The sequence below is a fragment of the Vicugna pacos genome, unplaced genomic scaffold (genome assembly GCF_048564905.1).
Source record: "Vicugna pacos unplaced genomic scaffold, VicPac4 scaffold_21, whole genome shotgun sequence".
Classification (NCBI taxonomy): domain Eukaryota; kingdom Metazoa; phylum Chordata; class Mammalia; order Artiodactyla; family Camelidae; genus Vicugna; species Vicugna pacos.
In genome coordinates this window covers 13,448,139-13,466,439 of record NW_027328742.1, presented here as the reverse complement: position 1 = coordinate 13,466,439, position 18,301 = coordinate 13,448,139, and the positions used below count along the sequence as shown (strand labels likewise).

At 37.6% G+C, this 18,301-nt stretch overlaps 1 long non-coding RNA gene across 1 annotated transcript; it reads left to right on the top strand.

The window, feature by feature from the left end:
- Window positions 1–571: 571 nt before the first annotated feature.
- On the top strand, window positions 572–11,051 carry LOC116279794 (uncharacterized). Its single transcript, XR_012070028.1, has 3 exons — window positions 572–923; window positions 3,047–3,159; window positions 10,067–11,051. It is a non-coding gene; the product is annotated as an uncharacterized lncRNA (long non-coding RNA).
- Window positions 11,052–18,301: the final 7,250 nt, after the last annotated feature.

Below are 18,301 nucleotides of genomic sequence, written 5' to 3'. Positions count from 1 at the left end.
AGAGCATAATTCAGTTAGTCATCAATAACCATCACTATAGGTATGAGAAAACAGAGTGTTAGGAGTTACAAAAGTGTCTCAAGATCATGCAGGTCAGAACTGAGGACCGTCCAAAGCATGGGCTGCATGATAGCCCTTCTAAGCTACCTGAGGCTTGGTCTGCTCCTGACACAGGGCAGATGGTTCTGACAGAACCACACTCCTCAGAGGACCCCAGGGAGTTGCCAGAGTTGAGTTTAGGTTCCTGATCATCTTCTAAGTCAGGAATTTTGAGATTCTTCTGCACCTGTCCTTCCTCCAGAACAGAATCTGATTCAGGCGGGATTCCAAGGACTGAGGCATGTGCCAGGCAAGAGATCAGGCATGGCTGGATGAGAGCATCACGAGTGCCATCAACAAAGAGGCCAGGGCACTGAGATTTCCAGTGATTTAGCATCCTGGCTGGGAGGGGTCATGTGTTCTATAGTGAGTTCTGAGTATCCTGCACCGCCCTCGAGGACCTACAGGGGGCGCGCGAAGCCAGCGTGTCTTAGGTAGCGGTGCGCATGCGCAGTCCGCGTCAGCAGCCAGCGTCTTCCCTGGGGGCAGAGCTTGTTTTCCTCAGGACGGAGCGGGGGCAGCCATGGCGGCTCCGGGGCCGCGCGGCTCGCGTGTCCGCGGGAGGAGGACGCTCCCCGCCGGGTGTCTGAAGTTATGCCAGTTTCCCGCGGCCTGAGCTGGCTTCCTGTCGGGGTGTGTGTGGACCTGACCGAGCTGGGGCCCCGGCCGGCAGAGCAGGAGGGGACGGGTGCGCTGGCGGGCCCGCTTCGACTATTCTCCTCGCCCGCTGGGAGCGGGTGATTGTCCGTGTCCGTCCGGGCCGCGGGGGTGTCCGCGCCCCTGGTCCTCGCCGCCCGGGTCCCCCCTCCCCAGCGTGATCGGAGGTGTGTACAGCGCGGTTCAGGATCGGGGATGCGGGTGTAATGAGAAAGGGGCTGAGAAAGTACTGAAAGAGTTAAAGAGAAGTGTGTAAAAACACATTACGTTAACGTGTATATTTTAAGTGTGTCGAAGTAAGAGTTTATTATGCTTTTACTTTCCTTTCTTTAAAGGAATGCAATCATTTATTTTATACTTACAATATGCTTCTCAGCTTATCTCATTTTCAAGTCAGAATACTCCCACCGCTGACATTTTCTCAAAATATAGTGACAATCTTAAATATGTGTAAATATAAACTCATTGAAAAAACCTTGCAGCATTCCAGGGTGAGTAGTCTTGTTAAAAATAATATCCAGGCCACTACCAAATTATTACAAAAATATAATTAAAAAATTTTTGAATCACTTTCAGAAGCTCCAGACACAGTGGTATTTTAAAAACACCAACCACTGCATAGTGCTTAAGACCATTTAAGATGAAATATATTCAAACCTAAACCTTCAGAATACTGAAAAGGCAGGACAATGGCTGCTTTTTCATTGCAAATACATTTTCTCTTCATAAGTGCAAAATACAAAGATATTCAGCTTAATGTATATCTTTATTCAAAAGGTGACATTAGACTATAATCTCCTTATTTTTTATTTTAAGCCTATTTCCCATAAAAATTGGTATTTTTATCTGTAGGATCTTAATTGTCCATTCGTTTTTTCCTTTGGTTTATTTTCTTTAACAGAGAGTGCATTCTTGTGTCTTGTTAGAGTTTTTAATTCTCCTAACCTATTCCAAGTGACTTTCTGACACTGATAGTAAATAAGGGAAGAGGCCTTATAGTAATTGTGCATCTTTTCATGTAGTCAGGTTTTTTTTTTTTTAATAACTTTTTTTACAATTTCTATTTGGTTCACAATATTATCCCATTATGATAACTCAATAAAAAATTGTAATCTGTTTACACCAAGACACTTATGTCAGCAAAGTGCTTTTGCTGATATGATTTTACATTAGATTATAATCTAATATTTTATTTGATTTACATATATACTAATACACATTTTATATATGTACACACATATATGAATATCTGCTAAATGCCATTAATTTGCATGGGGTGGTAGCTGATAACATGTGATCTTTCTGACCATTGGCTATTCTTATGTGTGTCTAACGCACTTCTTAGAACAGATACTAGAACATCACACCTCTCATTATACAGCATTTTAAAGGTTATATCTTAAATTATAGAAGCAGAAATGTTGTCTGTCAAGTTTATGAAATGATTAAGTCACAATTTGGTGTAATCACATTCAGTGGATGAGTGATGGCTTCTACGTCTTCATACATCTGCCACAGTTGCTTCTCTATAGTATCTGTGACCATGAGCATTTTTATGTCAACATGATCTTTTTCCAATTCTATTTTTTTCCTTTTATTTTCAGTACAATCAGTAAAGCTTTCCTTTGTTGTGATGGCATTTTTTTTTAACATGAAGATACCTTGTCATCTGACATATTTGTACATGATGGGCTACTACTCATGTATAGAACAAGGAAAAGCATTTTCATATCTCCATTTGTATTTCAGATCTAACCTGATTTCTTAAAAGCATTGCATAATTATTGTTAGTTATTTTAATTGTACTAAACACAGAGGAACAGGTCACTTTTTATCTTCACCTACCTCATCAGCTAAATAGACACAGACATTATAATAACATGAGTTTAACAAAATTGGGAAGCATTCCAGGGTTTGAACTTCAAGTATTTTTATGTAACTTTCTAATAGATAATTAATTTCTGGCACAAAATGTAGCAACATCTGTAATCACTTACAGGATCATCTGCCATTTTGGGTTCTCTGATTTTGTCACTTTCAGCTGTCACCTAGGAATTGGTGAGTTCAAATATTTTTAAAAACACTTCTGATTAGAAAACATCAGGAAGAAACATTGAATCTTTGTGTTCAGGACTCTGTTATCATTGTTCTAATGTGCCATTTGTGTTGGCTCATATTTGATTTTGTTCCAGTAGTGTGAAATGTAAGCATGGGAACAAAAATTTTAAAACACATTCTGGGAGCCATTCACAATGAACTATTAGTCATTATATTCTTATTTTATACACAGACCATTTGAATATGTTCACCCATGAAGTGAAATAGACTACCTGAAGTCTGAGTCCTGAGAGACAACTCTGGTGGAATGCTTCTTAGACAGTGACCCAGGACACAGGCCTACCAGTAAGTAATGTGGTGACTTGATACACATATATATTGTGAGTGATTTTCACAGTAAGGTTGCTTCCATAAACTCACCTAATTCCCTTTTGTGATGAGAATTTTTGAGATCTGCTCTCAGCAACTTTCAGATAAATAATACAGCATTGTTAGCTGTAGTCACCGTGCTGTTCGTGAGATTTCCCAGAACTCACTCATCTTAAACCTGAACGTTTGTGCTCTTTGAGCATCTTCTCACTTCCTGACTCCCAGGCCCTGACAACCACCACTCTGTTCTCTGTTTGTGTGAATTTGGCTTTTTTAGATTACATGTGTAAGTGAAATCATGCAGTTCTACTTTTTCTTTTTTCACAGTCTGCAGTGTGTTGATTTGATCCACTTACATGCAGCAATGTGACCACAAACAGCTTTAACTAACACCTCTCACATGACTCACAAGTATAATTTTCTTTATTTTTTGTGACAAGAACATTCACAAGATAGTATCTTAGCAACTTTGAAGACTGATACGTCACTGTTTTCTGTAATCACTCTGTTGTGCATTTGATCTGCATGACTTATTTATCTTCGGGTTGCAAGTTTGTACCCTTTAATGTCTCCACAGTTCCTCCACCCCAACACCATTCTACTCTTTGTTTCTAAGAGTTTGTTTGTTTTTTTACATGTATACCTGATATCTTACATTTATCTTTCTCTGTCTAGTTCATCTCACTAAGCATAAAGCCCTCAATGTCCATCTGTAATATCACAAATGGCAGAATTTCTTTCTTTCTCAATGCAGAATAATATTCCATTCTGTATAAATGCTACTTCTTCTTTATCTGTTCATCCATTGTTGCACACTCAGGTCATTTCCATATCTTGGCTATTGTGAATAACATTATAATAAACATGCAAGTGCAGCTATCTTTTCAATATCCTGTTTTCACTCCCTTCAGATGCTCACCAGGAAGGAGGACTGCTGGAGCATATGGTAGCTCTGTCTTTAAGTTTTGGGTAACCTCTGCAGCTTTTCCATAGTGGCTGAGCCAGGTTACATCCTCACTGACAGTGCACAGGGGTATTCTTTTGTCCTCGTCCTGGCCAGCACTTGTCTCTTGTCTTCTTGGTGATGATCATTCTGACAGGAGGCAGGGGATATCTCATTCCAGTTTCGATTTGCATTTACCTAAATGTTAGTGATGTTGCACATCTTTTCATGTACACTTTTGTGTATTTGGGTGTCTTCTTTGGAAAAATATAGATTTAATTTTACTGCCCATTTTTTATATTGGATGTTTGGCTTTTTTTTTTTTTTTTTTGCTATTGTGTTGTATGAGGTCCACATATATTTTGATACTAACCCCTCATCCCATATATGATTTGCAGAGATTCTGTCCTACTCTGTATTAGGCTTTATATTTTGCTGATTGTTACTTTTGCTGTGCAGGAGCTTTTTAGTTTGATGTAGTCCCACCTGTTGATATTTGCTTTTCTGACTTGTGTTTTTGGGGTCATATCCCAAAATTATTGCCCAAACCAGTGTTAAGTAGCTTCTTCTCTATGTTTTCCTCTAGGAGTTTTGTAGTGTCAGATCTTACCTCTCAGTCTTTAATCCATTTTAAATTATATTTCTGAGTGGTGGAAGGTAGCTGTCCAATTTCATTTTTCTGCATGTGGTTTTCCAGTGTAACCAACAGCATTTGTTGAAGACACTAGCTTTTCCCCTTTCAAAATAGCCTTAAAACCATTAAAATACTTAAAAATAAACTTAACTGAGGAAGTGAAAAATTTGTACTTTAAAAACTATAATTAGACTTTTATGGAAAAAGTTGAAGAAGTCAAAACAAGTAGAAAGATATACTGGACCAGATGTATGGTTAATGGACCAGAAGAATTAATGCTAAAATGTCCATACTACCCAAAGGCATTTACAGGTTCAGTGCAATTTCTGTCAATATTCCAATAACATTTTTCAAAGATAGAAGTCCATCTTTAAATGTTTTGATGGGACCACAAAAGACCCAAATACCAAAGCAAGCCTGAGAAGGAATAAACTGGGAGTCATCACACTTTCTGCTTTAAAACTGTATCACAGTGCTATAGTCATGAGACACCATGATGCTGGTATTAAAATACACATGTAGTCTAAGAAAGGAATAGAATAGAGAGCCCAGTAGTAAACCCTGGCATAAAATGTCAACGGATATTTGAGATGGGACTAAAGCGCATTCAGCGGCCAAAGGACAGTCTCTTTGACAGATGGTGCTGGGAAAACTGGATACTACTTTTAATTTTTGGCAGAACCTCCAAACTGATTTTCATAGTGAGTGTGGTAATTTACAGTTTTACCAACAATGCACAAGGATTTTCTTTTCTCCACATCCTTGCCAATACTTGTAATCACTTGTCTTTTTTGACTGTATCCATTGTAATGGGTGAGAGATGGTCTCGTGGTTTTGATTTGCATTTCCCTGATGAGTAATGACATCGAACAGCTTTTCATGTTGGACATTTTTATGTCTTCTTTGGAAAAATTGTCTATTCAGAGCCAGTATTTTTAACTTAGATTTTTTTTGGCTGTTAAGTTGTATGATTCATTTATATACTTGAGTAACTACCATTCATCAAAAGATGGTTCACTAATAGTTGCTCCCATTGCATAGGATGCCTTTTTATTTTTTCAATTTTTTTCCTATGCTGAAGTTTTTACATTGACTTAGTCCCACTTGTTTCTTTTTGCTTTTGCTTTTGTTGCCTGTCCTGTGGAGTCATATCCAAAAAATCATTATTCCCAAGACCAAGGTCGAGGAGATTTTCCTCTATGATTTTTTGTTTTATGGTTTCAAGTCATACAGTTGACTCTTTAATCTATTGTAAGTTAATTTTTGTGAGTAGTGTAAGGTGGACTCCAGTTTAAGTCTCTTACTTTCATTCGATTGTACCAATTTACATTTCCACCCAAAAAGTTCACGAGTTACATTTTCTTCATATTCTTGCAAATATTTGTTTTTTATTTTTTATAATAGTCATTCTAACAGGTGTGAGGTAATGTTTCATTGTGGTTTGGGTTTGCATTTCCCTGATGATTAGTATATTTTCAATATCTGTTGGTGATTTGTATGTCTTTTTTTGGGGAAAAGAAAGTCTACTCAGGTCCTTTAGCCCATTTTTAATTTTTATTTTTTATTTGATTGCTAGTATTTTATGAGTTATTATATAGTTTATCAAAAATGTTTTTTTGGTTAAAAAATGAAGAAATGGTTTGCGTATATGTTCTCCTGTTCTGCAGCTGCATTTACATTTGCTGATTGTTTATTTTGCTATGAACTTTTTTTTTAAGTTTGCTGTAGCTTCAGTTGCTTATTTTTGCTTTTGTTGCTTGTAACTTTGGTGTCATATCCAAAATATATTTGCCAAAACCACACTAAGGAGCTTTATCTTTATGTTTTCTTCAAGTAGTTTTACAGTTTTAAGTCTTACATTTAAGCCTTCGGTCCACTTTGAGTTAATTTTTGTGAGTGCTGCAAGAACAGGGTCCATTTGTGTTCATCTGTAGGTCATTATCCAGTTTTCCAGTGTAGTTTATTGAAAAGACTGTGTTTTCCCCAGTACTTCTTCTTGGCTCCCTTGTGAAATATTTGTTGACTGCATTTGGATGGGTTTATTTCTGAACTCTGATTGTTTCATTGGGCTTGGTCTCTGTTTTTTGGCATTACCTACCATTTTGATTACTAAAGCTTTGTAATAAAATTTGAAATTAGGGAGTGTGGTATCTCTAGATTTGTTCTTAACCAGGTTGACTTGACATTAGGGGTGTTTTGTGGTTCCATACAAGTTTTAGGATTGCTTTCTCTATTTCTGTGTAAAAGTCATTTGAGTTTTGATAAGGATTGCATTGAATCTATAGACAGCTTTGAGTGATATAGACATTTTTCAGTATTATTCTTCCAATTCATAACCATGGAAACTGTTAACATTTGTTTCTGTTTTTCTCAGTTTGCTCATTACCGTTTTGTCATTTTAGGTGTATGGATATTTTATCTACCTAATTTAATTTATTCCTAAATGTTTTATTTATTTCTAATGCCATTTAAAATATGATTGCTTTTAAAGATTTTTTTTAATTGAGTTGTAGTCAGTTTACAATGTTGTGTCAATTTCTGGTCTATAGCACAATTTTTCAGTCACACATGAATATACATATATTCATTTTTATATTATTTTTCACCATGAGCTACCAGAAGATCTTGAATAAATTTCCCTGTGCTATACCATATAAACTTGTTTATATATTCTATATTTACTTGTCATTATCTACAAATCTCAAACTCCTAGTCTGTCCCTTTCCACTCCCCTTCCCACTGGCAATGACAAATTTGTATTCTATGTCTGTGAGTCTGTTTCTGTTTTATATTTATTTGTCTTCTATTTTTTTTAGATTCCACATATGAGTGATATATGGTAGTTTTCTTTCTTTTTCTGGCTTAACTTAACTTAGAGTGACATTCTCCAGGGACATCCATGTTGCTGCAACTGACATTATGTTGTCATTTTATGGCTGAATAGTATTTCATTGCATACATGTACCACAACTTCTTTACCCAGTCATCTGTTGATGGACATTTAGGCTGTTTCCATGTCTTGGCTATTGTAAATAGTACTCCTGTGAATATTGGGGTGCAAGTGTCTTTTTGAATTAGGGTTCCTTCTGGATATATGCCCAGGAGTGGGATTGCTGGGTCATATGGTAAGTCAATTTTTAGTCTTTTGAGGAATCTCCATACTGTTTTCCACAATGGCTGCACCAAACTGCATTCCCACCAGCAGTGTAGGAGGGTTCCCTTTTCTCCACAGCCTCCCCAACATTTATCATTCATGGGCTTTTGAATGATGGCCATTCTGACTGGTGTGAGGTGATACCTCATTTTAGTTTTGATTTGCACTTCTGTTACAATTAGAGATATTGAGCACTTTTTCATGTGCCTATTGGTCATTTGTACAACTTCATTCGAGAAATGCTTGTTTAGGTCTTCTGCTCATTTGTGGGTTGGGTTGTTTTTTGTTTTTTTTTTTTCTTACTAAGTCATATAAGCTGTTTATATGTTTTAGAGATCAAGCCCTTCTTGGTTTCATCTTCTGCAAATATTTTCTCCCATTCCCTAGGTTGTCACTTTGTTTTCTTTATAGTTTCCTTTGCTGTTCAAAAGCTTGTAAGTTTAATTAGGTCCCACATGTTTATTCTTGCTTTTATTTCTATTGCTTGGGTAGACTGTCCTAGGAGAACATTGCTGAAATGTATGTGAGATAATATTTTGCCTATGTTTTCTTCTAGGAGGTTTATTGTATCTTGTCTTATGTTTAAGTCCTTGATCCATTTTGAGTTCATTTTTGTGTAAGGTGTGAGGGATTATTATAATTTCATTGATCCATATGCTGCTGTCCAATTTTCCCAACACCATTTGCTGAAGAGACTGTCTTAATTCCATTGTATGTTCTTGTCCCCTTTGTCAAAGATTAATTGACCAAGTTTGTAGATTCATTTCTGGGCTCTCTGTTTTGTTCCATTGATCTACATGTCTGTTTTTGTACCAGTACCATGCTGTTTTGATTACTGCAGCTCTGTAGTATTGTCTGAAGTCTGGGAGAGTTATTCCTCCAGCCTCTTTCTTTTTCTTCAGTAATGCTTTGCCAATTCTAGGTCTTTTGTGATTCCATATAAATTTTATGATTTATTCTAGTTCTGTGAAAAATGAAGGACTTTTATTTTTAACTTACCAAAGAGGTTGCAAAGGTTATTTTATCAGTTATGGTGTTTAACAAGTGTATTTGAAAACATGGAAATCTGTTTCCTGAGGTATGTTTAAATATATTCTGTAATGAAGAAAGTGCTTTATTTTATTAATTGATGGATTTTTGAATTTTAAAGCAAGATTTCAGTGTAAGAACACCTGTGGCCAGCATGGAGACTTCTCCTGCCCCTCATCCACCCAATATATAATACAAAGAAGGATGTAAAAGATATTTACTAATCATTTTGATAACTGCTAACTATTGGTAAACCTATAAAATTCTGTTGAATTTATTATTGAAGAAATTCCAAACCATAAATATTCACCTACTTTCCTTTGAGGGTGGCCTGCAGTTAGTGACTTGAGTGCACAGAATAAAGTAGGGAAAGTGAAATGGAACTTTCAATGAAGAAATCTGGCACAGAGGTCCATGACCAAGTGATCAAGTTTAATGTCACCAGTGATGTCATGTGGGGACTCTGACTTGATGTGAAGAGTAGGGTGCTTCAACACTGTGCTCTTCCTCCCAAAAGTTTATAAGCCCAATTCAGTTATAAAAATATAAGAAAGTTCAAAATTGAAGGACGGTTACAAAATACCTTGACCAGTACTTCTCAAAACTGTGAAGTTCATGAAAAACATGGAAAGATCAAAAGGATAGTAAGGAGACATGACAATTGTGCAGTGTGGCATATGGATTGGATTCTGGAGTAGAAATAGGATATTAATAGAAAAACAAGTGAAATCTGAATAATAACTGGAGGTCGAGAGTAGAATGTACAATCTGGGTTCTTAGTTTTGACAAACAAACCATGAAACTGCAAGAAAATAACATTAAAGGAAATTAAAACTTGGTGAATGGTATATCCTTTTGATACTATCTTTGCAACTGTTCTATAAATCTAAAAATATTCTTAACATTAAAATCTTACTAAAAAATAGTCTGTCAGTGATGGTCAAGGAAACTATTACATGCATACATTGCAATATTTAGTAGAGGCTGAAAAGACATTCTCTGTGTATACTAATATGGAACAAGGTGACATGATGTATTTATGTAATGGAAATACAATTTAAAAAATATACTTATAATTGTACTTTTGCAAAAAAGCCCCCGTAAACTGATGATTCTGTTGCAGGTGGTGTGGTGATGTGTGGAAGCCTGATTTGGACCTGCGTCTCTGAATCCCCATGGCTGGTATTGCTTTTCTTAAGTCTGCTCTATGTCCATCTTTCAGAGGTCCTGGCCTCTCTTGCCTACTGCCCGGGGAGAATTAGCCCACACACCTGAAGAAGTATGTGAATTTGAATCTTATGAACAACATTTTCCCACTCCAAAGAACTCAGCGTGAAATTTTTCTAGGGTATATTCCTAGGGAGAACATTTTTGACTCTGGAGGTGTGCACACATTTAACTTGACCACGTTTTTTCCAGATCACTCTTCGTGATGAATACACCATCTACACCTCTATAATGTGTACATGGGGGTTGCCATGCTGTCACTTTCCAGTGAACACTGGTATTTTCCTAGCATTTTTTGCCAGGAAAAATAGGTGTAAATTGTTATTTTTTTTATTTGTTTTCTTTCCCTTTAATGACAAGTAAATTTGATCATTGTCTAATGTTCTTAGAATTTTGGGGTATTAATTTTGTTTTTGGTAAATTGCCTGTTTATATTTTTCTGTGGATGTTTGTATTGAGTTGATTTTAGACATTCTCTGTTTATCCAAGATTTGAATTCCTTGTCAGTTTCTTACTTAACGAATTTCCCTCAATTTTATCACCTTTTAATTTTGCCTACATCCTTCATAGAACAGTAATCCTTAAATTTAAAATAACTATCATTCTTTGACTTTTGTTTTTTGAAAAATAAATTTCATTCCTTGGTGCATTTCTCCAAGATAGTAAAAAGAAATAATATATATATATTTTTCATTTTAGGTTACTGGCACATGGTATTTGTGGCATCATGACATTTATAGCATATGTATAATTTGATAAATTTTAGTTGCATTTTCTCAATATTTATTTTAAAAAAGCAAGCAACAGGAGAGTGATAGTAGTCACTGTGTGTGTCTCTGCCAGTATATATGCAAAATGTTTAAACTGTTTTAAAACATTAACTGACTTGACTTTTTATTTAAAAGTTTACACACACACACTAGACATAAGAACCTTTACCAAACATTTTTGGAACAAATAATTCTAATATCAAATAATCTTTTCCTGTAAGTCACAAAAGAAAACATTCCACATTTCATGAAGCTAATGTAACCTTGATACCTAATTAAGTAAAGTTTGAGAAAAGAATATTAGAACCATTTCACTTGTAAAAATAGATGCAAACAGTGGTCAATAAATACATATTCAACAATCAACCCATCCATTCAAAAACAAACAATTGCTAGGGTCTCAAAGAGGCTCCAAATGAAGAGCTATTTTCTTCTTTTTCCCAGATTTGCACAGTTGAGAAATAAAAGATATGGAGACCATTATATCACCTTCAGACACCTGGGGGAAGACTTCAAGGTTATTAGTCAAGTTGCTTGCTTCCAATGAACACCATACGCAGATAGGCTTATCCACCCAATCTTGGTGGCAGTGATGGGGGCAGCCCTCTTGCACATTGTGGGGAAGCACCTCTGAAATGCAGGGGCCTGTGGGCTTCAGCAGCCTGGCTGCTCCTGAGGGTGAGGGCAGAGCAGGGCACGCCAGGTTGTTCTCAGATTTAAGAACCTGATAAGCCCCTCCACCTTTCTAGGAACCAAGTGAATAAAATGGGGACAGGGTGGCCATGATTACACAGATTGAGCTCCATTTGCAGGAGAGAAACATCAGGAACAGGGACAAAGTACTCTCCAGCAGCAGTCATTACCAAGTTGTACCAACGTGATGTTTCCCCTCATATTAATTTTCAAGTTCAATGTAATTTCAGTGAAATGCTTGAGTGAATTTCATGTTCACCTTCACAAGCTTATAAAACACATAGAAGAGAAAAGAGCTAAACATAGCTAAGAGAATTTCAATGGTTAAAAAGGGAGAAATTGTCTTATTAGAAATCAGAACATATTATAAAGCAACAGTAATAGAGACAGTGTGGTACTGGTGCAAGGAGAGACAAGCAGGTCAATGGAACTGTGAAAAAGACCAGAAACAGGCCCACAAGTCACTGAAGCTTGAAGCATGAGAACAGCAGCACAGGCAACAATGCAAATGGCCCCATAAACGTGGTGCTGAAGTGTTTATGTAAATGAATGACTTACACTGTGTTTCTACTTCTCATTGTATCAATTCCAAATGGATTAAAGACTTAAATTGTGAAGCTGTGAGAGTGAAACACAGCAGAATACCTTCCCCCTAGCTATGCAGTAAAAAATCTAAATAAGACCTGAGTGCATAAATCATAAAAAGCAGAAAATTCAATGATATCTAACTTAAAAACACCAATATTATGAAAGAGAAAAGACCTGATAATGACTAAAACTTTACTCAGGTAAATTTATTTGAAACACACATAAAGGTCAAAGAATTAGTATCCAGTACATTTAAGTAATTTCTGTAAATTGCCCCACATGAAAAATTCACAAAAATATAATCAGGATAATTATAGGAGAGACTTAAATGGCCAATAGAAGTATGGATATACACACAACTCATCAATTATCAGATAATTATTATTAGTTATATTAATATCACATTGAAATACAATTCTATAGTCCTCAGTCTCAAATGGAAAGTTTAGGTTAGAATGTACACTCACATATTTCTGGCCAGAAGGTAAATTAGAATGGTCATGTTGGAGACATACTTGGAAATATTAATAAAATTAAATATGCCTTCTTTTGATCCAGAATTTCCACTGTAGGTACATATTCTAGATAAATTTACAGGCTACACAGACACACACGTGTAAGGGTATCTGTGAAGACGGGTACATATAAATATATTCACAGAAGAATGCTCCTAGTAGCATGCTCTAACATAGAAAACAATAAGAACTATTAATAAATCAGTGAGAATTCAGTGAACTGGTGCCACAACATCCATGTGGTCACATTTCTCACACGGAATGCTGGGTACTGAAAAGGAAGTTGGGGAACTTACATGATGGTACATCAGGTTGTAACCTTATTTTAAATATATTTTTATGCATCTTAAATATTTTGTCACAAAGACAAGCCCCACCCCCACACCTCAGTAGAGGGCTCCTCACTCTGATGTGGGTAACTCCGGGCAAGGCTGTAGCTCCATGGATGGGAGGGTCAGTTTGGGATAAGAAGGTGCCTTTAGAGGTGGGGAGTACAGCAAACCCACCTGCCCACCTGCGGGGATGTGGGCAATCTGGTTCTCTCAAACATCTTGAGAAATAAACAGAGTGGGGTAACTCTGTGGTGCCGGAACAAGAAACAATTCTCCTCTTTTGACATTTAGTGACAGCGAAAGGCCAGTAAGTATGTGGGAGCTGCCTCTTGAGGTAAATTTAGTGTAAAACAGATTAACTGCAACCCTTTCAAGGAGGCTTCCATGCAGTGTGTGGAAGCACTTGTCAGAAGAGGCTAGCATTGGTTGTGTGTCCACTTAAATTAGAATCTTGATGAGATAATGACATTTACCATGTTAATTTAATCCTTTGGAATTAGAGTAAATTGTATGACATGACATTTTCAAGAGTTATGCAAAATTCAGTACAAAGGACACAACACAACACACACACACACAAAGACAAGAACCCAAGTATTTTGAACGAGCTTAATCTGTACTCAATCCTGGAGACTCCAAAGCTTCACTTACATTCAGCATTGTGCAGCAGAAAGCACCTGGGTTTGAATTCTGATCCCACTACTTCACAGAGACAAATGTTGTCACCCCCTCAGCCTCAGTTCTACACAGAATCACTTGGAAGGTAATAATGCTTATTGCAACACTGATTACAATGGCAAATGTTTGGAAATATAGTTAAATCAATCAAAGTAGATTTGTATTATCAATCAATACCCATGAGGAATATACACTCTTAGGGAAAGGTGCTCATACCGTATTGCTAAATGAACAGAGCAAGTTGCAGAATAATATGTAAGGTGGGCCCTCTTAAAATAAACTTTTTAAAAAAAATCTCCATTCTCTCTTTTCTTTTCTCATTTTCTTTATTTATAAATGAAAAGTCTCTAGAAGGATTCACACCAAACTTAGAATGGCTATCCTTTGCCACAGGAGTGGAGAGACGGTCTCTAAACTTGTAAACTTCATCAGCTTTTCATTTTAAAATAGCTTTATTGTTTTAAGAAGGAAGAAAAAGGGAAAGAAGTAAAGTCTGCTTCTTAATGATATGACCTAAAGTCACTGATGTGATTTATGTAAATTTCCCAGCTGAGGGTCATGCTTTGAATGGGACTCATAACTGGCCATAACACATGCAAATAACACACTAAAGCCATATACTATTCATTCATTCAGTCATTCATTTGTCTAATCTTTCAATCGTTTGTTCATTCACATCCTTCTCAGGCAACACTCAGCCCAATTCAGGTCCCTCACTCCATTTCCATTGTGTCACCAGGGATGAAATGACTACCCCTGGTCTTGGCTGAAACTTACTAGAGCTTTGTCTCTGACCCCTTTGCTCCACTGTTTCTGGCACACGCTGGGAGGCCACACAGCTGATTTTGATAAATGGGCTGTGTTTTGTTTTACTTACATCGGGGTTGCATCCAGATTTTCTTTCTGCAACTGGTACAGGCTGATGGCCACCAGGCTCTCTGTGTGCTTCCTTCTAACTGGGGAGCTTAAAGCTGGAGCCTGAGGGATCATCAATACTTGCTCCCTTGGGAACCTGGGCATCCAGGGGCTGTGATGCAATTGGAATAAATGATGTTCAGTAGTTATTTTCAGCTGAAGAACATTTAATTTTTCTCTAGAGAAGATAGATTTAATCATGTTACTGTCATCAGGGACTTTTTTGTGTGTTGCTTTGTTGATAGAACAACTCCTTTAAAATTTTTTTCTTGCCATGAATCAAGTTGAGCAATTTTTACGATGTCTAAAAAATAGTGTTCAAGTCTAGAAAACTGACCTTGTCATGATGTTTAGCAACAAACACAGCTATCTGGAAAAAGGAAATCCAAAGCTAATCTAAATTTAAGTCCCTATGTTCCTAATGTAACAAATTGAGTTACTACTACTACTACTTAAATAATTATTTATATTACTACTTTGACCATTTTTTAAATTTGAAGTAGAATTTTACTCTTGATCCCTTTTATTTTTTTTGGTCTAATAATGTTTATATTAAAAAAAATCAGCCCTGGATAAAGACACCCATTCATCCTGCGACATTTCATAACTTAAGAACATTTCAAACAACAATCTATGGAACACAAGATTTTGAGGAGTGTTTGGCTATATTGCTGCTAGGGTTAGAGCTTTATTCAATGAAATGTGAAAGCTAGATTCAACGAGCCTGTAGCTTCTTGCCTCTAGGAGACTTATTGCCAATGTCTGGTGAACTGACATTCGGTATTCCTTATTGCAGAACGAGTCGCAGTTAGGAATGTGTTCCACTGTGAATAGATAAAAATCCAACTTATTTTATAAAAGCAAGGACTTATAGCAACAGCCTGGAAGTCAGGAGTTGCACTTCTATGATGCATTTGGTCTCTCCCATGTGCTGGTTGCCTCACAGTCTACCATATCTACTACGGTGCCAGACATCACACACCCTTTCAAAGCAGATGAGAGGAGTCCTGGAGGTAAAGATCCAGGAAAGAGTGACAACCACATGCACACTCTTGATCAGGAAGACAAAAGCTTTGCCCACATCTAGGGGACTTCTACTTCCATTGCATTGTCTTGAACTGTGTTACATGGAGCAACAGAAATCTGTCCCACACCACAGCCCCTCAGCTACTGGGTTTCAGTGCATCTGTGTGTGTGGCTGTCTGTGCTGCCAGGGGCAGGTTTCCTGTGGTACCTCTGCTTCTCTGTTTCTCAGGAGTATCTTAGAAGCTGTGGAAGATGCTGGGTGACCACCAAGCAATGGGGGAGGGGAAGTAAATTATTGTCTTCAGCTCTTGTCCTTCAGAGGGACAGCTGTGGGGGATATTCTACATAGTTTACCAAAGTCCCCTGTGGGATTGAGGTCCAGGTCCCAGGGTGTAAGCCAGCTACATTATTCACCCTTTCCTTGCCTTTGTCTTTCTGTACCTCACTCTTCCTGCTCCTCTCTGAGCCGCTTAGAATAGCCCCCTTCATAGAGTTTAGCAAACTGTACAGTCTGTGGGAACAGTTCCCATAGGGCTGATGTCAGTTCAGACACTGGTCAAAAGTTCAAGGGATCTCAGGGCTGTTCTCATTTGTACTTGGCTGAAAATTAGTGGTCTTCACAATCACCCGCACATTTGATAATTTACTGGAATCCACTCTATGTTATTGACAATGTTTGTATCCCTTCCACCAAATTCACCTATTGAAATCCTAACTCCCTGTGTGATGGTATTAGGAGGTGCGGTCTTTGGAAATTATTTAAGTCATGATGATTCAAGCCTCAAGAATGGACTAATGCCCTGAAAAGTGTCCCCAGAGAGCTCTCCAGCTATTCTCCATCATGTGAGGACATAATGAGAGGCTGGCAGTCTGCTACCCAGAATGGGGCTCTCACCAGACCTCAACCATGCTGGCACCCTGATCTCAGACTTCCAACCTCCAGAAACGTGACAAATAAATTTCAGTTGTTCAGAAGCCACTCAATCTATGTAATTTGTAATAGAACCTGAACCAACACATCTGGAAAGCACTACACATACAATTGCAACTTTATTGCAGCAAATGGACACAAATTATCATCATAAAATTAAAGATACACAGAGGGAAATGTCTATGAGGCTCCAAACTTGAAGCCCCCACCATTCTCAGGGATGCATCACCTGCTGGGGTGTCTGTGATGCCCACGGAGTGGGGCCACCTCAGGAGGCTCACCTGAGCCTTTGGTTTGTTCCTTTTGGGGCTCTCTGTCATTGTTCATGTGGATGATCTTAGTTCTCAATCCCTCCTGGAGGTTCAGGGCAATACCTATAGTCCCCAGATCCTCTGGAGGTTGAACTGATAGGCATACCCCATAAATCACACTGTTAGACTTTCCAGTGGCCAAAGCCTCCAGGCAAACAAACACAGTCCTATTAGGGAGGGCATTCCAGGGGCTTTGAGGTCACCTCCCAGTAGCTGAAGGCACAGACCAGACCTTTCTTCAGGTAAGGTTAATTCTTCACCACAACCCCCCTAGCACATACATTCCCTTTACCCAAGGCCATGTCTCAGGAACATAAACTAAGACATGTACCACTCTAGCTACAGTGAAAGCTGAGAAGTACCTGTTTATCTGGCTGCATCATCTTCCACATAACACTGGATTCTTTTTAGGAAGAAATGAGAAGAGAATGGAAGGTGGACAGAAAAACAAGCATATTTCACCACAGCTAGTGAGTACACATAGGGACAGGTGAATAGATTTTTCAGCTTTCAGCTTTTGTAAGTATTCTCTTCCGCAGGTCATTCTTGTTCAAAACTTTTATGGGTGATAACATATTTTTTTCCATTGTGGTATAGACTAATATTTTTCTATAGTGTTAGCCATCTTTGCTAGTCCTTGATCTCAAATTGTGGTTGAAGAATTGAACCTCTATCATAATGGCTTATAGGCAGTTGGTGCACCCCCAAAGCTCTCATAATTTGGGATGTTACAAAAAGAGTTAGCTGCACTAAGCTGTGCTAGTATTTTCCCTCATTGTAGTGGACATGGTCAGTTTTTTGGGTGCATTCACTGTTCATTGTCTCAGTAAGCATTTCTTGAGTACTTATTATATTCCAGAACTAACAGACACTGGGGTTACAATAGTGAGAAAATATAAATTACACTGTGTTTACAGAGATTAAATTTGAATTGTTTCTGATATATACACCTATGGCAATACAAATCATATCCTAATCAAGGTGTCAGCCAAAAAAAAAAAAACACCATTTTTTCCAGGCAGGCATAGGGTGTGGTAGATTATAAAAATGGCCACAAGTCCTTTTCTTCAGTGGAGTCACAGCATTTCAATGTGATGTTTCAGGCCCTTCCATTAAGTGGTAGATCAGTTACTCCAAGTCTTTGAATCTGGGTTGTCCATGTGACTTGTTATGACCAATGTGATATCAGCAAATATCAATGAAACACTCTCCACTTGAATACTATATTTCTTATATTCTACTAAGCTATCTATTGAAGGAGGTATCTCTGGTTTAAGAGGTGAACAGGTTCCCTATTTCAGAAACATTAAATATGATCAAACATCTCTACTGCATACTTTGGTGTGCTGCATTTTAACCCTTGGGGTCCAAT